At 46.0% G+C, this 21,495-nt stretch overlaps 4 pseudogenes; all 4 read left to right on the plus strand.

The window, feature by feature from the left end:
* Positions 1 to 12,436: 12,436 nt before the first annotated feature.
* Positions 12,437 to 12,555, plus strand: LOC143936821 (5S ribosomal RNA; annotated as a pseudogene).
* Positions 12,556 to 13,221: 666 nt separating this feature from the next.
* Positions 13,222 to 13,340, plus strand: LOC143936622 (5S ribosomal RNA; annotated as a pseudogene).
* Positions 13,341 to 16,866: 3,526 nt separating this feature from the next.
* Positions 16,867 to 16,985, plus strand: LOC143937765 (5S ribosomal RNA; annotated as a pseudogene).
* A 322-nt stretch (positions 16,986 to 17,307) lies between these two features.
* LOC143937678 (5S ribosomal RNA) lies at positions 17,308 to 17,426 on the plus strand (annotated as a pseudogene).
* Positions 17,427 to 21,495: the final 4,069 nt, after the last annotated feature.

Consider the following 21,495-nt stretch of genomic DNA (forward strand, 5'->3'; position numbering starts at 1 on the left):
TTATTAAGTCAGCAGCTGCAGTGTTTGCAGCTGCTGACTTTTTTTTTTTTTTTTTTTTTTTTTTTTATAACCGGCCCTCCACTTTAATGGGAATCTGTGAATGGTGCAAGAGAAAGAATGCAGCCTCTTCCTGGATGGAGAAGTCTGTGAATTTTTGTGTTATGCATCGGATCTCTGTCCAGAAGTCCACCAAGCTGAGGCAGGACCAAAAAATGTGCAGCAACGTGCCCTCTTCTTCTCCACACCTCCAGCATATGTTCGAAACATTTCTGCAGCTTTGATGGTGTCAAATACCACCTGGTGAGAAGTTTAAAATTCGTCTCCTGTATCTTCGTGCACAGCGACATTTTGAGAGCCAAAGTGATAATGCGTTGTCTCTGTGCTGGGGAAAATTAGCAATTAAGGTCCTTTTCCCAGTTGGACAGACAGGTTAAGTGTGGGTAATCTGTTTGAGAGAGAATGTGGGCCAAAGGGCCTTCGCTCCTGCATAGAGTCTCAAACTCCGACTGAGGGCGGGCGAACGTTTGAGGATTGGGGATGGAATGGAGAAAATGATGTAGTTGCGCCGCTCTCCAAAAAGGCAGTTGGAAAAGCCCTGTCGGATCTGTTAGGGTTGAGAAAGAAGGCCATTTTCCATCAATGACGAATTTAGACGCATTGTCTAGGTTGGAATTTCTAAGTGGGTCCCCAGTTCAAAGGTTGGATGGCCACGTATAGGGAATAGGGGGGAAGTCAAAGACGTGAGTGTGTTTTGGGTAGCGATCAGGTGACTGACTTTCAACTAAGCCCCTATAGTGGGATGTGACATAAATTCTGTGGGGGAATACTTATAACACCACATGGCGCTTCTTAGCGGAATTCGGGAGTGAGCTTAGAAAGTTTGTTTCGATTCCAGTCCAATACATGCCCCAGATGGGAGGCCAGGTAGTAGCGTCGCAAGTTAGGGAGAACAAACCCTCCCTGTTGTTTAGACAATGTCAGCTGTGACCGCTTAAGTCTGGGATTTTTGTGGGCCCAGTTAAAATGAGTGAGCAAGGATTGAGCTTGCTTAAAAAACAGGACTGGAATCTGGATCGGGAGAGCTTGGAAAAGATAAGTAAATTTAGGGAGTATGTTCATTTTAATGAGATTGCATCTGCTGAACCAGGAATGGAGGCCAGAATGCCACCCGTGAAGCAAACTGCGGATCTTAGTGACAAGGGGTGGGGGGAAGTTCAACATAAACGTACGCGCGATGTCCGGTGGAATGTAAGTACGTGAGTATATCTTACTTATCCATGCCAGCATCCGTTCACTCAGACCTATATGGCGAAGGACCGAGAACATTAATGTCCATTTGACCCGATCAAAAGCCTTCTCGGCATCAGTACTCATGAAAAGACAAGGGGTCCCAGATGACTTTGCTTTACGGATCAGGGTAAGCACCTTAGTGGTGTTGTCCCTATCTTCCCTGGTGGGAATAAAACCTAACTGGTCAATATGTATAAGGGACTACAAGTAATGTGCCAATCACGTGGCGAGGAGTTAGAGAATAGTTTTAGGACCGAATTTTGGAGGGAAATGGGTCTGTAGCTCCCACATAGGCCTGGGTCCTTGCCCTCCTTAGTTATCAACGAGATGTGGGCTCTAAGGGTATCCTCAGGAAAATAAATTCACCAAGCGCAGGCCGAGAATAGGGAGGAAGGTCTTAAAGTATTGTGCGGTATATCCGTCAGGGCCCGGAGCCTTACCCACCTTCGGAGGTCCCACGGCCGTCTGGACTTCTTCCAGTTTGATCGGGTCCTCCAAGTACTCCCGTGATTCCGATGAGAGGGTTGGTAGACCAGAACCGGTTACATATCTGTCTATATTGTCCTGTCCAGACCCTGAATCGGGCAGGTTGTAGAGATCAGAGTAACATTTTTCAAAGACTTCGACTATTTGGGTTGGGGTAGAGGCCCTCTGGCCATTCTCATCTATCAACTGTGGTATGTAAGAGCCAAATTTCAACTCCTTTACCGACCTGGCTAAGATTTTTCTGCATGTGTCCTCTGATTCCTACGTCAGTTTACGACAAAACTGGAGTGCCGCTTTCGCTTTATAATGGAGTAGGACAGCAATATGGGTATGGAGTGTCCCCAATTCAATCTCTAAGGTCCGTAAGGGGGTATGTTTATGTTTCGCTTCCACAGAGGCAAGTTCACGAAACAGATTAGCAAGCTGTTCCTTCCGTGTTCGTTTGATGCGCGCCCCGTGCCTGATAAGTACCCTGCGGAGTACTGACTTGTGAGCCTCCCAAATTATCCCCGGGTCACAGTCCTGCTTTAGTTTTCTTGGAAATAAAGGTCCAATTCCCTGGTCACATCTGCTAAAACTTACGGTATCTGGAGGAGGCTCTCATTAAGGTGCCAGAATAGAGACCTAGGTGAGGGGTAGGGAGCGAGGAGCAAGAGGCAGAAGTGTCAACCGATGGCGAAAGGGGACATTAAAGTCCCCACCTAATATCAATTGGCCCTCCCGAAAGTCACATAATCTGTGCAGGGTAGTTCTGAGGAACGTGTCTTGGTGATCATTGGGAGCGTACACAGTGGCAAATGTAAAAAGGCGCTCTCCAATGTGGCCCCTAAGAAAAAGATATTGGCCCCCAGGGTCCACCAGAGAATCCTGGAGAACCCAGGGGAGCCTGCTAGAGATCAGAATGGAGAGGAGGGGTTAGTAGAGTGGTAGACCTTAGGGAAGGATCTCGACCATAGAAAGGGGAGGCTAGTATTTTTAAAATGTGTTTCTTGTATAAAGGCCACATCAGTACAGGATGTGTTCAGTTCTCACAGGAGGATCCACCATTTTTCAGGGGAGTTCAGTCCCTTAACGTTTAGAGAGGTGACCTTGACTGAGTCTGCCATCGCTCCTCGGGGAGGGGGAGGGGGACATCAGAGAAAAGCAAAGAAAGTTGAACCAAGGTAGGTTTTGGGTAGGTAATGCATGGCGGGAACTAAGGGGGAGAAAGGAAGGGCAAATGGAAGGAAAGGTAAAGGGAAAAAGAGGCCGGGCACCTCAACCCCAGGGGGAGAGGGAAATTAAGGGTTGTCCGCACTCAACAGTACAGGAAGGGTATACTAAAACAGCACAATTATGCTATAGCGCTTACCAGATGTACACTGGGTTTAAAGCGCTGTCCTACTTGGGTTATTGGGTAGACAGGTCGGAGAGGGAGCCCCCGAATCCTAGTCCCCCCAGTCCCGGCAGTGGTAAATGTCACGTCTGATACCGGTATGCAAATAAAAGACAATCAGTAACATCAAAGAAACAAAAAACAATAGTATAACCAAAACAGAGGTAGAGCATATAACTGTCAGCACTGAGGGGTCTCCTCGGCTCGCCCTAAACATAGGCATGCACGAGGGAGCCCGTCACAACAGAAAAGGCATCACAGAATGGGATCCACCACCCCCCGTCCCATACCCCTAAAGTACATGCAGTCCCCGGACAAATGCATTTCTCCCTTTGGCAGATTGTCCTCTCCTTACCCCCCTCTCCCCCGTCCACGCCCCGGGGGGAAAAGGGGCAGGGAAGGGGGGAAAGGGGGAGTGGAAAGGGGGAAAGGGGGAGTGGAAGGGGGAAAGGGGGAGGGAAAGGAGGGAAGGGAAGGGTGGGAAGGGGGGGGTGGGAAGGGGGGGGAGGGAGGGGGGAAACAGGGGAGAGGGGACAAACATGCAGAAATGTCAAGTCCTTTAGCGCACTCCCACCAGCAAACACCCGGACCCCGTAAATTTCAACTCCTCCCCTCCATGGTCACCACATCAAGATGAAAGAGGAGCAGCCCTGGTCGGTGCATGGAAAATCCGGCAGGCAAGGGGCTGGGGCCACCATCCCTCCATCCAACGGGAGACTTCACCTGAGCAGCAGTCCTGGGGCCCGCCAATTAGTGTCTCTCCTGCATCGCCATCGGGGGCTGTGTAGAGCATCCAGAGGGAGGCTGGGACCGCCCAAACAGTAAGGGGTAAATCCTCCAGGGGGGTCCAGAGTCACCCTGGAGGGAAGCAGTGTCTCGTACCAATAGGCTCAATAAATAAGTCATCCAGGGTCCCCGAAAGCTGCAGAAGGCAATGTCAGCAAAGAGTAGGTGGGAGTCAGAGGGGGGGACAAGGGGCGCATCCAGGGGGAGGGGACACATATGCGGGAATGTCAAGCCCTTCCAGTACAGCGCATTAGGTATCACTCAGACCCCCCAAAGTGCAACTCCCCCATCTAAGGTCAAGACTCCAGAAGGGAAGATGAGCCGCCCTGGTCTGTACATGAAAGAACCTGCTGCCAAGGGGTTGGGGCCATCATCCCTTCCTCCAATGGGAGATGGCACCGGAATGAAAGCCCCGTGTCCTGTCAAGTGGTGCCCCTCTGACAATGTCGTTGTGGTATATGTGGAGCATCCAGGGAGAGGCAGGGACCACCCAAAAAGTGAGGGGTAAAGCCTCCAAGGGGGACCGGTGTCAGACAGGAGGATAGCGGTGTCTTGTACAAGTTGGTTAATTAGACAAGTCATTCAGTGTGTTCCTGTGAGCAGCGGAAAGAAAGGTCGGTAAGGATTATGAATGGGTGGGGGCCAGGGAGTGCATAAAACTGCCACCAGATGACCGGGGCAGAGAGGGCAAGGGGATGAAACTCAGATCTGGTAGGTGGGGGCGGGGGTGAGGAGTGTCCCTCATATTACTCACGTTGGCCATACCTTGAAGCTGAGCGCTCTGCATACCCAGGACGTTCTTCTGTATAATCTAGCCTATCTGTATACATTAGCCTGTCTTTTGTACACATTAGTCGGTCCTCTGTATACACTAGTCTGTCTGTATACACTAGTGTATACAGATAAGCTAGATTATACAGAAGAACGTCCTGGGTATGCAGAGATGGAGGCTAGAGTGTATACAGACGGACTAGTGTATACAGAAGACCGGCTAGTTTATATAGGGAGGCTAATGTGTGCAAAAGACAGGCTAGTGTATACAAATAGGCTAGATTATAGAGAAGAACATCTTGGGTATGCAGAGAGAGAGGCTGGGTTACAAAGAGAGGCTGGTGTATGCAGACTTGCTAGTGTATACAGACGGACTAGTGTATAGAGAGGCTTGGGTATACAGAGAGCTAATGTATAAAGAGCAGCTAGTGTATACAAAAGACATCCAATGGTATACAGAGAGACTCGTGTATGCCGAAGACCGGCTAGTTTATACAGAGAGGCTAAAGTGTACAAAACACAGGCTAGATTATACAGAAGAACGTCCTGGGTATGCAGAGATGGAGGCTAGGGTATACAGAGAGAGAGACTGGGTTACACAGAGAGGCAGGAGTATGCAGACTTGCTAGTGTATACAGATGGACTAGTGTATACAGTAGACCGGCTAGTTTACACAGAGAGGCTAATCTGTACAAAAGACAGGCTAGTGTATACAGATAGGCTAGATTATACAGAAGAAGGTCCTGGTTTATGCAAGAGATGGAGGCTAGGGTATGCAGAGAGAGAGGCTTGGTTACACAGACTTGCTAGTGTATACAGACGGACTAGTGTATACAGAGGACCGGCTAGTTTATACAGAGAGTCTAATGTGTACAAAAGACAGGCAATTGTATACAGATAGGCTAGATTATACAGAAGAACGTCCTGGGTATGCAGAGATGGAGGCTAAGGTATACAGAGAGAGAGAGGCTAGAGTACGCATACTTGCTAGTGTATACAGATGGACTAGTGTATACAGAGGACCGGCTAGTTTATACAGAGAGGCTAATGTGTACAAAAGACAGGCTAGTGTATACAAATAGGCTAGATTATAGAGAAGAACGTCTTGGGTATGCAGAGATGGAGGCTGGGTTACACAGAGAGGCTAGTGTATGCAAGCTTGCTAGTGTATACAGACGGACTAGTGTATACAGTAGACCAGCTAGTTTATACAGGGAGGCTAATGTCTACAGAAGACCGGCTAGTGTATACACATAGGCTAGATTATAGAGAAGAACGTCCTGGGTATGCAGAGATGGAGGCTAAGGTATACAGAGAGAGAAGTTGAGTTACAAAGAGAGGCTAGTGTATGCAGACTTGCTAGTGTATACTGGTGGACTAGTGTATACAGAGAGGCTTGGGTATACAGAGAGCTAATGTATAAAGAGATGCTAGTGTATACAAAAGACAACCAATAGTAGACAGTGAGGCTCGTGTATACAGAAGACCGGCTACAGAGAAGCTAATTTGTACAAAAGACAGGCTAGTGTATACAGATAGGCTAGATTATACAGAGGAAGGTCCTGGGTATGCAGAGATGTAGGCTAGGGAATCCAGAGAGAGACTGTGTTACACAGAGAGGCTAGAGTATGCAGAAGACCGGCTATTTTTTTTACAGATAGACTTGTGTATACAGAAGACAGTCTGGGGAATTCAGTGAGGCTAGTGTATGCAGAGAGGCTGGGACACCGAGACTATTGTAAAAAGAAGGCAGGCTAGTGTATATAGATTACGGGCACCTGTATACAGAAGACAGAGAGGCTAGTCTATATTGAGTGGCTAGTGTACACAGAGAGATTCATGTATACAGAAAAGCTAGCGTGTAAAGAAAACAGGACTTTATTTTTTGCTAATGCAACTACTTCTGAAACATGTAAAATGCTTTTTTCATATTTTGGTGCTGTTACAAAGTGGTGTGTTGTCAGTGGTGATATCAATGTGACAGTTAATGTGGAGAACTACAACTATTCAAAATAGAGCAAAAGAGTGCTAAAGTTTATTTTGTTAAGTCATTGACTGATAGACGTTGAGTAATTGGCCATTATTGGTTTGGCAGTACATGGTTTATTTTGATGTAAGATAGTTTTATTCTCTACTTATAGCCGAGTTTTACACGACTTTATTATTAGCATTATTCGCATTATTCATATATATTATGCAGAGTGTAAGTATTGCAGTGAGACGATATTGCTTTTAAAAGATTTGTATTATTATACATAGCATTGTTAGCAGACCAATAGGACAATTTACATGGCTTAATATTGCAGAGCGTAATTTATCAGGAAAGAGATCCAAAGCGTTAGTTGCAGTAGTTTCATAAAACTGAGAAATCGTTGCATTACTCTAAATTTAAAAGTTGTTCCGGTAGCACTGAAAAGACGATATTAGATGAGTGATCTACACATTTCGTTTACTATTTCACTATACCGGCTAAATGTTAATATGTTAATATGTGCTGCGTGTAAGGTAGAAATTAGATGGTTTAGTGTGAGCTGGTTTACCAGGATTTAGAGATAGTAATCTGTTTATACTAGTAATAAATATAGCAAAATAACTATAACGAGTTTAAGTGGAAATACGTGAAATAACAGCAACAACGTGTGTAGGTTTTTATCAATCAAGTTAATTACGTGTCAGCAGCTAAATATTCTGCAATAGCAGAGATTAAGTATTGCAGTCGAAATGAGATCGGAAGCGAAAGTTGCAGTAGCTCCAAAAAAACTGAGAAATCATTTCATTACTCTAAATGTAATAGTTATCCCGAGCAATTAAACTGTTCACGGTAGCATTGCATTACTCTTAATATGTGCAGCGTGTAAAGAAGCAATAAGATGGTTTTGTATTATCCTAAAATTAGCAGTATACGTAATAAAGGTAACCTGGATTTAGACATAGCAAACTCTATAATCTAATTTAGCCAAATTAGAAAGGATAATATTGAGACAGTATATACAGGTCGAGTTTAACTGGAAATACACAAAATATCTAGCTTACCTTTACATTGTTCAATAGAGCATTGCAAAGTAATACCAAGGCAGAATGTCGGAATAGCAATTAGATGAGATGATTGCTGTAATCATGAAATATCAGCAACGCCTAGGTTTCTATCGGATGAGAAAGTATAATAACTGGCAAAGTATGACATGGCAAAGAGACAAATTGCATTAGAGATGTGAGATGGACATGAAATGTCAATCCCCATTGGTTACTTACATGTAAACGCGGCTACATACAGCAAAGTGTGAGCTAAGCAGCTAAAGGGTATTTAAGAGTAAATTGACGTAGCTTGAAAATTCCAACGTGTAAATCGTTCCATTAATTATGTTACGCACGAAGACGGCTTACACTGACTGTTTTCCGTTTCCACTGGTCATCGGCATAATGTTTCCGTAACCATGAACATTAATAGTGATAGACAGCTTACATTAGGATGTATGCATGATGTGAATGTAAAATGAATGTAAAATAGTTGCATTATGTGTTATTAATGTAATCAAACTGTATTGCTATGCTTTGCTACTGCAACCACTTCTCAATCAAGTAAACCGTCCCACTGCTTTTCTCACATTTTGCCGCTGTTAAAAAATGTGTTGCAAGTGTTATGTGTTACAAATGGTTATCAGTGTGACAGTTAATGTGGAGAAGAAGTAATACACAAAATAGAGTCAGAAAGAGAATCCTATTGCATAGAGGTAGCGAGAGATGGTTGCATTAATCTTAATGTGCAGTGTGTAAAAGGTTTTAAAAAGATGGTTTTGTGTGACTTTTGCTTTAACGTAAAATGCTGTAGACATTATAACTTGTTACAATGATTTAGAGATAGTAATCTCTATAAAATAATAATAATAAGTATAGCAAAACAAATTACGAAAATTTTGAGGCAGTATGTATAGGTCGAGATATAGTGAATACACAAAAGGGATCAAGGGATAGTAGCAAAGTCAAGGGATAAATGCAAAGGTACTCTATTTAACAGTAAATTGACGTAGCTTGTAAATTCCAACGTGTAAATCGTTCCATTAATTTTGCTGCGCACGAAGACGGCTTTCACTGACTGTTTTCCGTTTCCACTGGAAAGAGAATCCTATTGCATAGAGGTAGCGAGAGATGGTTGCATTACTCTTAATGTGTAAAGGTTTTAAAAAGATGGTTTTGTGTGAATTTTGCTTTAACGTAAAATTAGCTGTAGACATTATAACTATGGTTAGGTTTACAATGATTTAGAGTTAGTAATCTCTATAATATAATAATAAGTATAGCAAAACAAATTAGGAAAATATTGAGGCATTATATATAGGTCGAGATAAAGTGAATACACAAAAGGGATCAAGGGATAGTTGCAAAGTCAAGGGATAAATGCAAAGGTACTCTATTTAACAGTAAATTGACGTAGCTTGCAAATTCCAACGTGTAAATCGTTCCACTAATTTTGTTACGCACGAAGACGGCTTACACTGACTGTTTTCCGTTTCCACTGGAAAGAGAATCCTATTGCATAGAGGTAGCGAGAGATGGTTGCATATGGCAGAAAGACGGCTTATACTGCTTTTCTCACATTTTGCTGCGGTAAAAAGAAATGTTTTGTCACTGTGTTTTAACTGTGACAGATAAGGTGGAGAAAAAGAAGTAATACAGAAAATAGAGTCAAACAGTGGAAACGTTTATTTGTCATGACAGCTGATACTGGTTGAGCAATAAAACTGTTTTATTAAGATGTAAGACTAGTTTTATTCTCTACATATAGGCTTTTCAAAGAGTTGTATAATATAGGCGACCAATAGGACATTTAAATGGCTTAATATTGTAGGGAGGAAGTATCGCTGTTCAAAGGTAAGAGATTGAAAGCTTAGCTTGAAAATGGCCGAGAAATAGTTGCGTTAGTCTAAATTTAAAGGATATGCCGGTACCAATGAGAAAGCTTATATTAGACTAGTTGATCTTTGCATTACACAATCCTATTATTATTATTATTATTATTAAGATCATAGTGCAGAGAGATACTCAGTTAATGTCAGAGATACTCGGTCAATGTCAGAAAAGCAATAAAACTGTTTACGTCGTTAGAGAGCGATAGTTACATTACTCTTAGTATGTGCAGCATGTCTGGTAGCAAATGGATGGTTTTGTGAACATTTTGCATTAAGGTACAATTAGAGGTAGAACTCATGGAAGTGAATAGATTTAAGCGGATTTTGAGATAGTACTCTCCATTTCTAATAAGAAATAAAGAAAAATAAGTCAGGATGGTGTGTCAGGACTGTCACATAATCACAGTCCCGGTACAAATATGCAAAATAGAGCAAAAGAGTACATGGTTTATTTTGATGTATGATAGTTTTATTGCATGCTTGATGTGGATGATTAAAATCGTGTAGTGATCTATATTTAGCATAAGAATGAAAAGGCATAACATGGCAATGAGACAAACTCCATTAGAGATGTGAGCTAGATGAAATGATGAAATGTCTCTGTATAGCCCAGATTGTCTTCTGTTATCACTTAGCCTACCCTCTAAATTCTCTAGCCTCTCTATATACACCAGCATGTTTACACTAGCCGGTCTTCTGCATACAATAGCCTGTCTTCGATATACACTAGCCTATGTTCTGAATACACTAGCCCGTCTTCTGTCTTCTGTATGCCCTAGCCTGTCTTCTGTATACATTAGTCTCTCTGTATAAACTAGCATCTCTGTATACCCCAAACTGTCTTCTATAAAAACTTGTCTCTCTTTATAGCCTGTCTAGCCTTTCTTCTGTACACACTAGCTTCTCTGTATACACTAACCAGGCTTCTATATACAATAGCTTCACTCTATGCACTAGCCTCTCTGTATAATCTAGCCTCTCTATATACCCTAGGTAGTGTTCTGCATCTCCGTAGTGGTAGCCTCTCCGTAGAAGCCAGCCTTTATTCTGTATTCACTAGCCTTTCTTCTGTATGCTGTAGTCTTCTATATATACTAGCTTCTCTGTACACCCTTGCATCTCTGTAATACACTAAACCCTCTGTATACCACAGCTTGTCTTCTGTATACACTAGACTGTAAACACTAGATAGAATACACCAGCCTGTCTTCTGTACCCACTAGAATCTCTGTATACACTACCCAGTCTTCTGTATACACTGTCAGCTTGGATGTATACCCAAGCCTGTCTTCTGTATACACTAGTTTCTCTATATGCACTGTCCTTTCTGTATACTCTCGACCCTCTCTATACATTAACCTCTCTATATACACTAACATCTTTGTATATACTAGCCTCTCTTTAAATTAGCCTCTCTGTGTACCCCAGCCTCACTGTTTACTCTAGCATCTCTGTATACTCAAGCCTTCACGAGTCTTCTGTATTCTGTATTAACTAGCCTTTCTTCTGTATGCTGTAGTCTTCTATATATACCAGCTTCTCTGTACACCCTTGCATCTCTGTAAACACTGTGTAAACTAGCCAGTCTTATGTATACACTCGCCGACTGTATACACTAGACTCTCTGAATACACTAAGCTCTATGTCTTCTGTATACACTAGACTGTAAAAACTAGCTAGAATACACCAGCCTGTCTTCTGTACCCACTAGACTCTCTGTATACACTACCCAGTCTTCTGTATAGAATGTCAGCTTTCATGTATACCCTTTCTGTATACACTAGCTTCTCTATATGCACTGTCCTTTCTGTATACACTCGACTCTCTCTATACACTAACCTCTCTATATACACTAACATCTTTGTATTTGTCTTTAAACTAGCCTCTCTGTGTACCCCAGCCTCACTGTTTACTCTAGCATCTCTGTATACTCAAGCCTATCTACATACACGAAACCTGTATTCTGTATTCACTAGCCTTTCTTCTGTATGCTGTAGTCTTCTATATATACCAGCTTCTCTGTACACCCTAGCACTGTAACAGTATTACAGAAACAGAACACCAGCAATAAGGTGTATACTGTGCAGGAGGCACACAACACCGACTCTAACTTCTGCACTGCAGATGCATGTATTGCAGAAATTGAACACCAGTAATAAAGGGTAGCTTCAGGTGTGTACTGTGCAGGAGGCACATAACACCCACTGTAACAGTGCTAGGTTCCCAAGCAGTAAAGACACTGTCCCTGCCTATCGTCCTCTTTCCCTGACCACCGCAACACACTATACAAGGCCGCCGTGCTGGCGGCCTTATATAGTGTGGGGTGTGTACTAAACCCCCCGAGCTATAATTGGCCACAGGAATCCTGCCTGTGGTGAATTGTGGCTCTCCTCACACAGGATGTCACATCTGTTCTTATTATATAGAACCTATTATGCTCCTCGTAAACTTTTTCAGTTTGGCCGAACGGCCGGACGCAAGTTGCCCCCGGTGCGGGAACATGAGGGGAGACATGATGCACATGTTTTGGAGAGGCCCAAAATTGATCCGCTACTGGACAGAGGTGACAGGAACCATTGATCGGGTGGTTGGAACCTCCACCAGGATGGAGGCGAAGTATTGTCTCCTGGGATTAGTTGAAGGAGTTGGAAACCCGGGAAGTAGCCAGATGGCAGTTCTGAGATGCCTATTTCAGGCAAGGAAACTGATTGCCCAACCCTGCTTAGCCTCCAATGTTGGCAATGACTTGGTTTTTTTCGCTTGTTTCCCAAGATGACCATGTTGGCGTTTGTCAAGATGGTTGAGAGTGCCCGAAGAGATCGCCTATGGCCCCATCACCTTGAAAGTGCCTGATCTTGTCTGATCTCGGAGGCTAAGCATTGTCGGGCCTGATTAGTAACTGGATGGGAGACCAACTGGGAATACCAGGTGCCGTAGGATTCTTTTTATGTTGTTGGCGTTGACATGTTTTTTTTTTTCCGCTTGTTTCCCAAGGTGATCATCTTGGCATTTGTCAAGAGGGCTGAGAGTGCCCAAAGAAATCTCCTACGGCCACATTCCCCTGAAAGCGCCCGATCTCATCTGATCTCAGAGGCTAAGCAGGGTCCGTAGGAATCTTTTTATATTGTTGGCTTTGACCTGTTTTTCTTTCGCTTGTTTCCCAAGGTGACCATTTTAGCATCAGTCAAGAGTTTTGAGTATGTCCCAAAGCGTTCGCCTGAGGTCACATCACCCTGAAAGCGCCCGATCTCAGAGGCTAAGCAGGGTCTGCGTCAGATGGGAGACCGCCAGGGTCTATGTTGTTGGCGTTGACCTTTTTTTTTTCACTTGTTTCCCAAGATAACCATCTTGGTATTTGTCAAGAGGGTTGAGAGTGTCTAAATAGAACACCTATGGCCACATCACCCTGAAAGCGCACAATCTCATCTGATCTCGGAGGCCTAGCAGTGTACGGCCTGGTTAATACCTGTATGGGAGACCATCTGTGAATACCAGGTGCCGTAGGCTTCTTTTTATGTTGTTGGCGTTTACCTGTTTATTTTCGCTTGTTTCCCAAGGTGACCATCTTGGCGTTTAACAAGAGGGTTGAAAGTGCCCAAAGAGATCATCTACGGCCCCATCACCCTGAAAGCGCCCAATCTCATCTGATCTCAGAGGCTAAACAGTGTCGGGCCTGGTTAGTACCTGGATGGGAGACCGCCTGGAAATACCAGGTGCCATAGGCTACTTTTTTTGTTGTTGGCTTTGAACTGTTTTTTTCGCTTGTTTCTCAAGGCGACCATCTTGGCGTTTGTCAAGAGGGTTGGGCGTGTCTTGAAGAGAACGCTTACGGCCACATCACCCTGAAAGCACCCGATCTCGTCTGATTTCAGAGGCTTAGCAGCATCAGGCCTGGTTAGTACCTGAATGGGAGACTGCCTGGGAAGACCAGGTGACATAGAAGGATCTGGCCTGGTTAGTGTCTTGATTGGGAGATCGCCTGGGAATTCCGGATGCCGTAGGCTTCTTTTTATGTTGTTGGCTTTGACCTGTTTTTTTTCCCTTGTTTCCCAAGGTGACCATCTTGGCATTTGTCAAGAGGGTTGAGAGTGCACAAAGAAATTGCCTACGGGCACAACACCCTGAAAGTGCCCAATCTCGTTTGGTCTCAGAGGCTAAGCAGGGTTGGGCCTGGTTTGTACCTGGATGGGAGACCGCCTGGGTTTTCCAGATGCCGCAGGCTTCTTTTTATGTTGTTGGCGTTGACTTGTTTTTTTTGTTTGTTTCCCAAGGTGACCATCTTGGCGTTTGTCAAGAGGGTTGAGCGTGCATTTGATCTCAGAGGCTAAGCAGGGTTGGGACATGGTTAGTACATGGATGGGAGACCGCCTGGGATTTCTCGATGCCATAGGCTTTAGTTTTAAGTTGTTGACATTGACTTATTTTTTTAATTTTTATTATTCTTTTATTAAGTAGAACAACATAAATATAACAGTCAACCATACAGCATGAGCCAGGGTCACAATTACATGCTAACAAAAAATAGGCAGCCAAATAACTCTGGGTTCTCAGAGGGGAGTCCTACAGTTTCATGCAAAAAATAGAGAAACCCCACCTCCGACATGTAGTACAGTATAACTAGTGCAACTCCGTTCGGACAAATGTAATCATGGAGAACAACTGGGACCACAGCGAGCCAGCTTATCATGACCTACGTGAACCAGAGTAAAATATGAGCCGGTCATGTCCAGAACCCTGGGGTTCTTCTGGGTCCCGAAGGCTAGTAAGGAGACAAGGCATAGTCAAAAGGGAGGACGGGGGAAGAAGAGAGTGCAAAGACGGAGAGAGAGGAGGTGGGGGGATGGCGGCGGGGAAAAAAAAGAAAGATAAAGACAAAAAGGGAGGGGGGGAATGCCACCCAGGGCAGACATGGCCTACGTAGGTAAACGTTAGATGTTCAGTCGTTTTCTGGGACGGAGGCACTGCTCACCTCCCGAATGTAGTCTCGCGTAACAGTAAAATACCTCCAGGGCCTCCATGTAACACTAAATGCCTCTTCAGTGTTGTGAAGGGTGGCGGTCAATTCTTCCATCCGGAGAATATGATTGACTTTGGAATACCACAGCACCTTGGATGGGGGCTGAGGCTGCCTCCACAGTGCGGGAATGCAGGCCCGGGCGGCATTCAGGAGGTGCATCGTGAGGGTTTTTTTGTATTTTCGAACAGGCTGTTCGGTCAAGTGTAGAAGGCACACTACTGGGAACCCAAAAGTTCCTCAAGGTCGGGCATGCCCAGAAAAGGTGTCCCATGGTCCCCATATCTGAATTTCACCTCCAACAAACATCCGGGATCGATCTATCCATTTTATTCAGAAGGTATGGGACTCTATACCAGCGTGAGACTATCTTGTATCGTGATATTGGTTTGCGATGGAAGCTTTATGTACTAAGGTCAGGATCTTCCCTATCTGTTGTGGGGTAAATGTGATGCCAAAGTCCCTCTCCCATTTGTGGATAAATGGTGGGGGTTGACTCCTCCTCCTGACTACTCAATAGGTTGTACAGGAGGGAGAGGGTGTGTCGCACAGGTTCCCTTTTGTGACAGATGGATTCATAGGGTGTCAGGTCTCTAGGAGTGTAGGGGGCCCTTTGTATGGCCAGAAGAAAGTGACGAAGTTGATAAGCACTAAACAAGTCAAGCGGAGGGTCAGAAAGCTCGGCGACAGTTTGCGTGGTCGGGAGCCCTCCCGTGGGCCACATCTCTCCCAGACGCTGTTTCCCCACCACTGTCAACTGTCGCAGTTTCTTGTTGGTAAATCCCGGTGGGAAGTCTGGATTACCTATAACCGGAGTCATTGGTGATGGCAGGGGAGCAATGTGTGTGCAGCGGAACAACCTCCGCACAACAGCCAACGTAGCTCCCACTACGGGGTGACCTCTGAGGTCTTTTGGTAGGGAGGACAGGAGCCACGGGGAGGTCAATAGGGGAATGGATCCATCCTCAATCTCCATCTCCACCCCCTGCTTGTGTGGGCCATTACAATGCCAATCAACGACTCTCGCTAGCAGAGTCACTCTGTAGTATTGTCTGAGATCTGGGAGACCCAGACCCCCCTTGTCCTTTGGTCTGGCAAGCAATTGCAAATGGGCTTTGGGCAGTTTGCGCGCCCAAATAAAGTCCCGGAGCAGCACCTGCAGTTGTCTGAAAAAAATTGGGGGTAACCGGATCGGTAATGTCTGGAACATGTATAAGATCCGAGGGAGGGCCATCATTTTGAATGCATTACAGCGCCCGAACCAGGTCAGTGTTAAAGCATGCCAGTTTCCCAAATCAGATTTCAGTCTATCCAGGAGAGGGACAAAATTAAGCAGGTACAATTGCGCTAAATCCGCTGCGATGTCAACGCCCAGTTAACGTATAGATTTTTCAGCCCAGTAGAATGGAAACGAGGAGCGGAGCCTCTTGGCCTCACCATCCGGAACCGATATATTCAATACATATAGGCTGCCGTGTCGCTGTAGAGACGCAAGTATTTTGGGAAGCAAAATGTGTGGATTGGAGACGGAAAAAATTAGATCGTCAGCGTACGCCGCAATTTTGTGGTGTGCCGAGGGTTTGGATATGCCAGTAATATTCGGGTCATTCCAAACGTGACACATAAGTGGTTCCAGTGTCAGAATTAAAATTAGGGGAGACAGAGGGCACCCCTGCCTCGTCCCATTAGTGATGGGGAAAGAGTCCGAGCACCACTCGGTCACCCGTACCGCTGCCGATGGCGTGGAGTAAAGCGACATTTCCCAGCTCATCATGTTGGGGCCAAGACCTATATGTTCCAGGGTGGCCTGCATAAAGTGCCAGGCCACCCTGTCAAAGGCCTTCTCCGCGTCCGTTGACAACATAAGCAAGGGCCTTCCCTGTACATGCGCTGCATGGATTAAATTGAGGACTCGGGCCGTATTGTCTCTAGCTTCCGACTTATTTTTATTTTTTTGCTTGTTTCCCAAGGTGACCATCTTGGCGTTTGTCAAGAGGGTTGAAAGTGCCTGAAGAGATTGCCTACGGGCACATCACCCTGAAAGCACCCGATCTCGTTTGATGTTGGAGGCTAATAGAGTCGGGCCTTGTTAGTACCTGGATGGGAGAACGCCTGGGAATACCAGGTGTCGTAGACTTCTTTTTATGTTGTTGGCGTTGACCTGTTTTTTTTCCGCTTATTTCCCAAAGTGACCATCTTGGTGTTTGTCAAGAGGGTTGAGAGTGCCTGAAGAGATTGCCTATGGCCACATCACTCTGAAAGCACCCAATCTCGTCTGATCTTGGAGGCTAAGAAGAGTCGGACCTGGTTAGTACCTGGATGGGAGACCACCTGGGATTACCAGTTATTGTAGGCTTCTTTTTATGTTGTTGGCGTTGATTCGTTTTCTTTTTTTTGCTTGTTTCCCAAGGTGACCATCTTGGCATTTGTCAAGAGGGTTGAGAGTGCCCAAAGAGATCGCTTACAGCAGCATCACCCTGAAAGAGCCCTATCTCTTCTCTTTTCTGAGGCTAAGAAGGGTTGGGCCTAGTTAGTACCTGGATGGGAGATGGCGTTGGAATACCAGGTGCCGTATTCTTCTTTTTATGTTGTTGACATTGACCTGTTTTTTTTTCACTTGTTTCCCAAGGTGACCATCTTGGCATTTGTCAAGAGGGTTGAGAGTGCCCGAAGAGATCACCTACGGCCCCATCACCCTGAAAGCGCCCAATCTTGTCTGATCTCGGATGCTAAACAGTGTCGGGCCTGGTTAGTACCTGGATGGGAGACCGCCTGGGAATACCAGGTGCCATAGGCTTCTGTTTTTTTTTTTTTTTTATTTAGTAGTATGCGACATACAATGCAAAGGCAACTTCACAGAATGTGTGATACAAATAGTTACAAACAAACGATCATATTGCATGGATATCAGAGCCAATGGTAAGAAGTCTGAGGAGAATAGCACGTGTACAGCTTTGCGGTCATATTAAGATGAGATTAAAGCTCCATCTCGTTGGGATCCTCTATCACTTAAAATAGTATTGATACTAGCCCTGCTACCCTCGAAGAGTTTAGATATCCATAGATAGGGGAAGAGTATTGTGTAGTAGTCAAATGGGGTCGGAACATACCATTTTCTTTTCCCTTTTTTGAGTTAAGAAGGGAAATAGTAGAACTGAAAGGAGGGAGAAGGGGAAAGAGAAGATTGGGGAAGGAAATGGCAGAAAAGGTAAAGAAGGGGTAAGGGGGTGTCGTGGGTAGAGTGGATAGGGTGGGGTCCCCTCCCAGGGAGCAAGAGACGCGCTCGGCTCACCAGCTCATCAGCTGTCCAACGTTTGGAACAGCGATCTCCAACGATCACCATGAGCTTACTATGTCTCACGGAGGTATTCTTCCGAAAAGCGAAACTGGGTCCAGTAGAACCATCTGTTCCCATGTTTTATCCCTCATTGTGGCAGTCAGGTCTTCCATTCGTTCAATATCATTTACCCTTGCGAACCACTGGGTCACCATTGGAGCAGATTGCTCTTTCCACTGACTTGGGATGCAGGCCCTAGCTGCATTGAGGAGATGTTTAAGTAAGGACTTATGATAACGCTTTCTCGACATAGGAGTTAGATTGAGAAGAACTGCTGCGGGATCATTGGCTAAGGAAATGTCTGTGAACTTGTGGATGAGTCTCAGGACAGGCTGCCAGAATGTTTGTAATTTAGGGCATTCCCAGAAAATGTAGAGAATGGTGCCAGTCTGTTGCCCACAGCGACAGCAGCGGTCAGATTGACCGGGGAATATTTTGGCCAACACCACCGGTGTACGATACCAGCGTGTGATCAGCTTAAATGAGATCTCCTGATATTTACTGCAGAGTGACGACTTATGGGCGAAAAAGAGTATTCTGTCCTTCTGTGGTTTGGAGAATGTAGTTTGTAAGTCCCTTTTCCATTTAGCTAGGAAGGGTGGATCCGTGGAGGATTGTGCGTCTGTCAGGATTTGGTAGGACCTAGAGAGGGAACCACGAATTGGGCCATCATCCAGGCAAAGTTCCTCGAAGGGGTGGAACTGTCTAGAGAAGAACGAATGGTTAGGTAGTGATCCGAGGAAATGGATTAGCTGTCTAGCTCTCCAGCTATTCAATGCAACAGGTACTTGCTCTAGCAGTATGGTCCCCATGGGAATCAAGCCCGTGGGTCCAAGAAATAGGGCTGCTCTCAGAAGCCCTTTCGGGGCTTGCCTGGTAAAGGCCTGGTCAGACAGGCCCGGAGGGAATCTAGGATGTCCAATAATTGGGGTCATAGGAGAAGGGAAGTTAGTCAGGTGGGAAAGGTGAAAAAAACTATCCATCTCGGCGAGCGAGGGGCCAATTAACGGGTGAGTAGTCACACAGGGCTCCAATGGCCTCCCCGCCCAAGGCATACCAGCCAGTGGAACCCGCGCCATCTCCTGCTCTAGCTTGACCCATAGCTTCAGTTCCCCATGCCGGTGTCTTATCACATATGGTCCCCCATTGGATAGTGACCGCTGTGTACTGCGCATGCGCAGTACACAGCAACACAGATTCAGAAAATTGCCGAGCATGAACGGCGCCTGCGCACTGAGTCCAGGTTCTATCCCCACTATCCAAGTGGACATAGAGTAAGAATATAAAAGAGCCGAGCGCAGCGAGGCCGAGCCCGAAGCGTGGCGAGCAAAGCTCGCCTGCGAGGGACCCTCTAATATTCACAACCCTATGTCCGCTTGGATGGTGGGGCTACCACCTCCACTCACCGCGCAGGCGCCGTTCAGCTTCGGAGATTTTCCGAAGCTTCGTCTGCTCCATACTGCGCATGCGCAGTACGGCGCGGACACTATATCATGGCCGGACAGTATATGGCAGAACACCGGCACCAGTCAACCACCGGTGTCATGTGCGTCGCTGTGTAATATAGAGCAGGGTCCGGGAAGCCAATACCTCCCCGCAATTTCGGTCACAATAGCATTGCCCTACCAATACGCATATGTTTTCCGCGCCAGAGGAACTTGATAAAGATTGAGCGAACCGCATGAAAGAAAGTCTGGGGTATTTTGATAGGTAAGGCTTGTAGTAGATACAGAAGTCGTGGCCTCGCGTTCATCTTCAACACATTACAGCGTCCGAACCACGACAGAGCTAGTGGGTCCCATCTTTTAAGGTCCGCTGTAAGCCCATAGGCTTCTTTTTATGTTGTTTTTTGCTTGTTTCTCAAGGCGACCATCTTGGCATTTGTCAAGAGGGTTGGGCGTGTCTTGAAGAGAACGCTTACGGCCACATCAACCTGAAAGCACCCGATGCCGTCTGATTTCAGAGGCTAAGCAGCGTCAGGCCTGGTTAGTACCTGGATGGGAGACTCCCTGGGAAGACCAGGTGCCATAGAAGAATCTGGTCTGGTTAGTGTCTTTTTTTTTTTTAATTCTTTATTTACGGATTGCAGGTAATACAGAGACAAACTGTAAAAGACATAGATCCCTCAGTTTTCCAGGTTAACAAAAATACATAGTTAATACTTTGTGGGGGACCGGGGGAAACCTAACAACTTATGTCAGCAGCAGCCCCAGCCGTGGCTAGGCCACCACATTATCCCACTCTAATGATCTGGCACCTCAGTGTCTACTTATAAACCAGGGCAGTCCGCGGGGCGATCCCCCTCAAGGCCCAGACTGAGGGGCCTCTAACATCGGTCACCTTCATTCTATTGGTCAAAGAGCTCAGCCGGGACCACCCCGAGGGCCGCCAACCCCTGGCTGGGAAATCGAGGGAACAAAACGAAAAGATCCTTGCAATCACCATGTATTTTAATTATACTTGGGAGTTAGGGGGTAGGGAAAGAGGGGGGAGCAAATGGGCAGGAGAAGGGGATGGGGGGCTCCAAGACAACCAACGACAACCAACGAGCAGTGTGCTCTTCCTCCCTGTCGCCTAACGCTGATGTGAGCTGTTCCATACGGTAGATGTCGCAAACTCTTGCAAACCAGTGAGACACCAGTGGAGCGGCCTGCTGTTTCCACATGCTAGGTATACATGCCCTGGCCCCACTCAGAAGATGTTTTAAGAGAGATTTATGGTACTTCTTGCTCGAGAGTGGAGTCAGATTGAGGAAGATCGCAGCTGGGTTGTTCTGGAGATCAATAGCCGTGAGGTCATAAATGATATTGAGAACCTGTCTCCAGAAATGGGCCAGTTGAGGGCATTCCCAAAAGATATGTAGTAACGTGCCGGCTTGTTCACCGCATCTCCAGCACAAAGGGCTGTGACCGGGAAACATAGCCGCCAGGACAGTGGGGGTCCTGTACCATCGGGTCAAAATTTTATAAGCTATTTCCTGGTATTTACTACATAGGGATGACTTGTGCGCAAAAAGAAGCGCGCGGTTCTTCTGGTCTGGCGAGAGCCGGACATGCAGGTCTCGCTCCCATTTTTCCACGAACACCAGGTTACCCTGGGAGAGTTGGTCCAGTAGGATGCGATATGACAGGGAAAGAGACCCTCGGGTCGGTCCCTCTCCTGAGCATACCTCCTCAAACGATGTTAGGGGTCTGCGGAATTCGCCACTGTTTGACAAAGATTTCAAGAAGTGGGAGAGTTGGGCAAGCTTCCACTGTCCCAGGGCCGTGGTTGCTAACGCCTCGTACATAGTGGAGACCGCTGTCCACATCCTAGTGCCAAGAAAAGAAGAGGCCCGCACAAGGTCCCGGTCAGGGTCGAGGCGGAAAGACTTTTCCGTCATGCCGGGTTCAAAGCGTGGGTGTCCAATAATAGGAGTCATGGGCGAAGGGAAACTGGGCACGCCCGTCAGGGTAAAATATCTGTCTAGCTCTTGTAACGTTTGCTCAATGAGTGGGTGTGCCGCGTCGCTCCCGACCAGCCCGGTCCA

The sequence above is a fragment of the Lithobates pipiens genome, unplaced genomic scaffold, assembly GCF_037356315.1.
Source record: "Lithobates pipiens isolate NorthernLeopardFrog02 unplaced genomic scaffold, aLitPip1_a1.2 Scaffold_28, whole genome shotgun sequence".
NCBI classification, from domain to species: domain Eukaryota; kingdom Metazoa; phylum Chordata; class Amphibia; order Anura; family Ranidae; genus Lithobates; species Lithobates pipiens.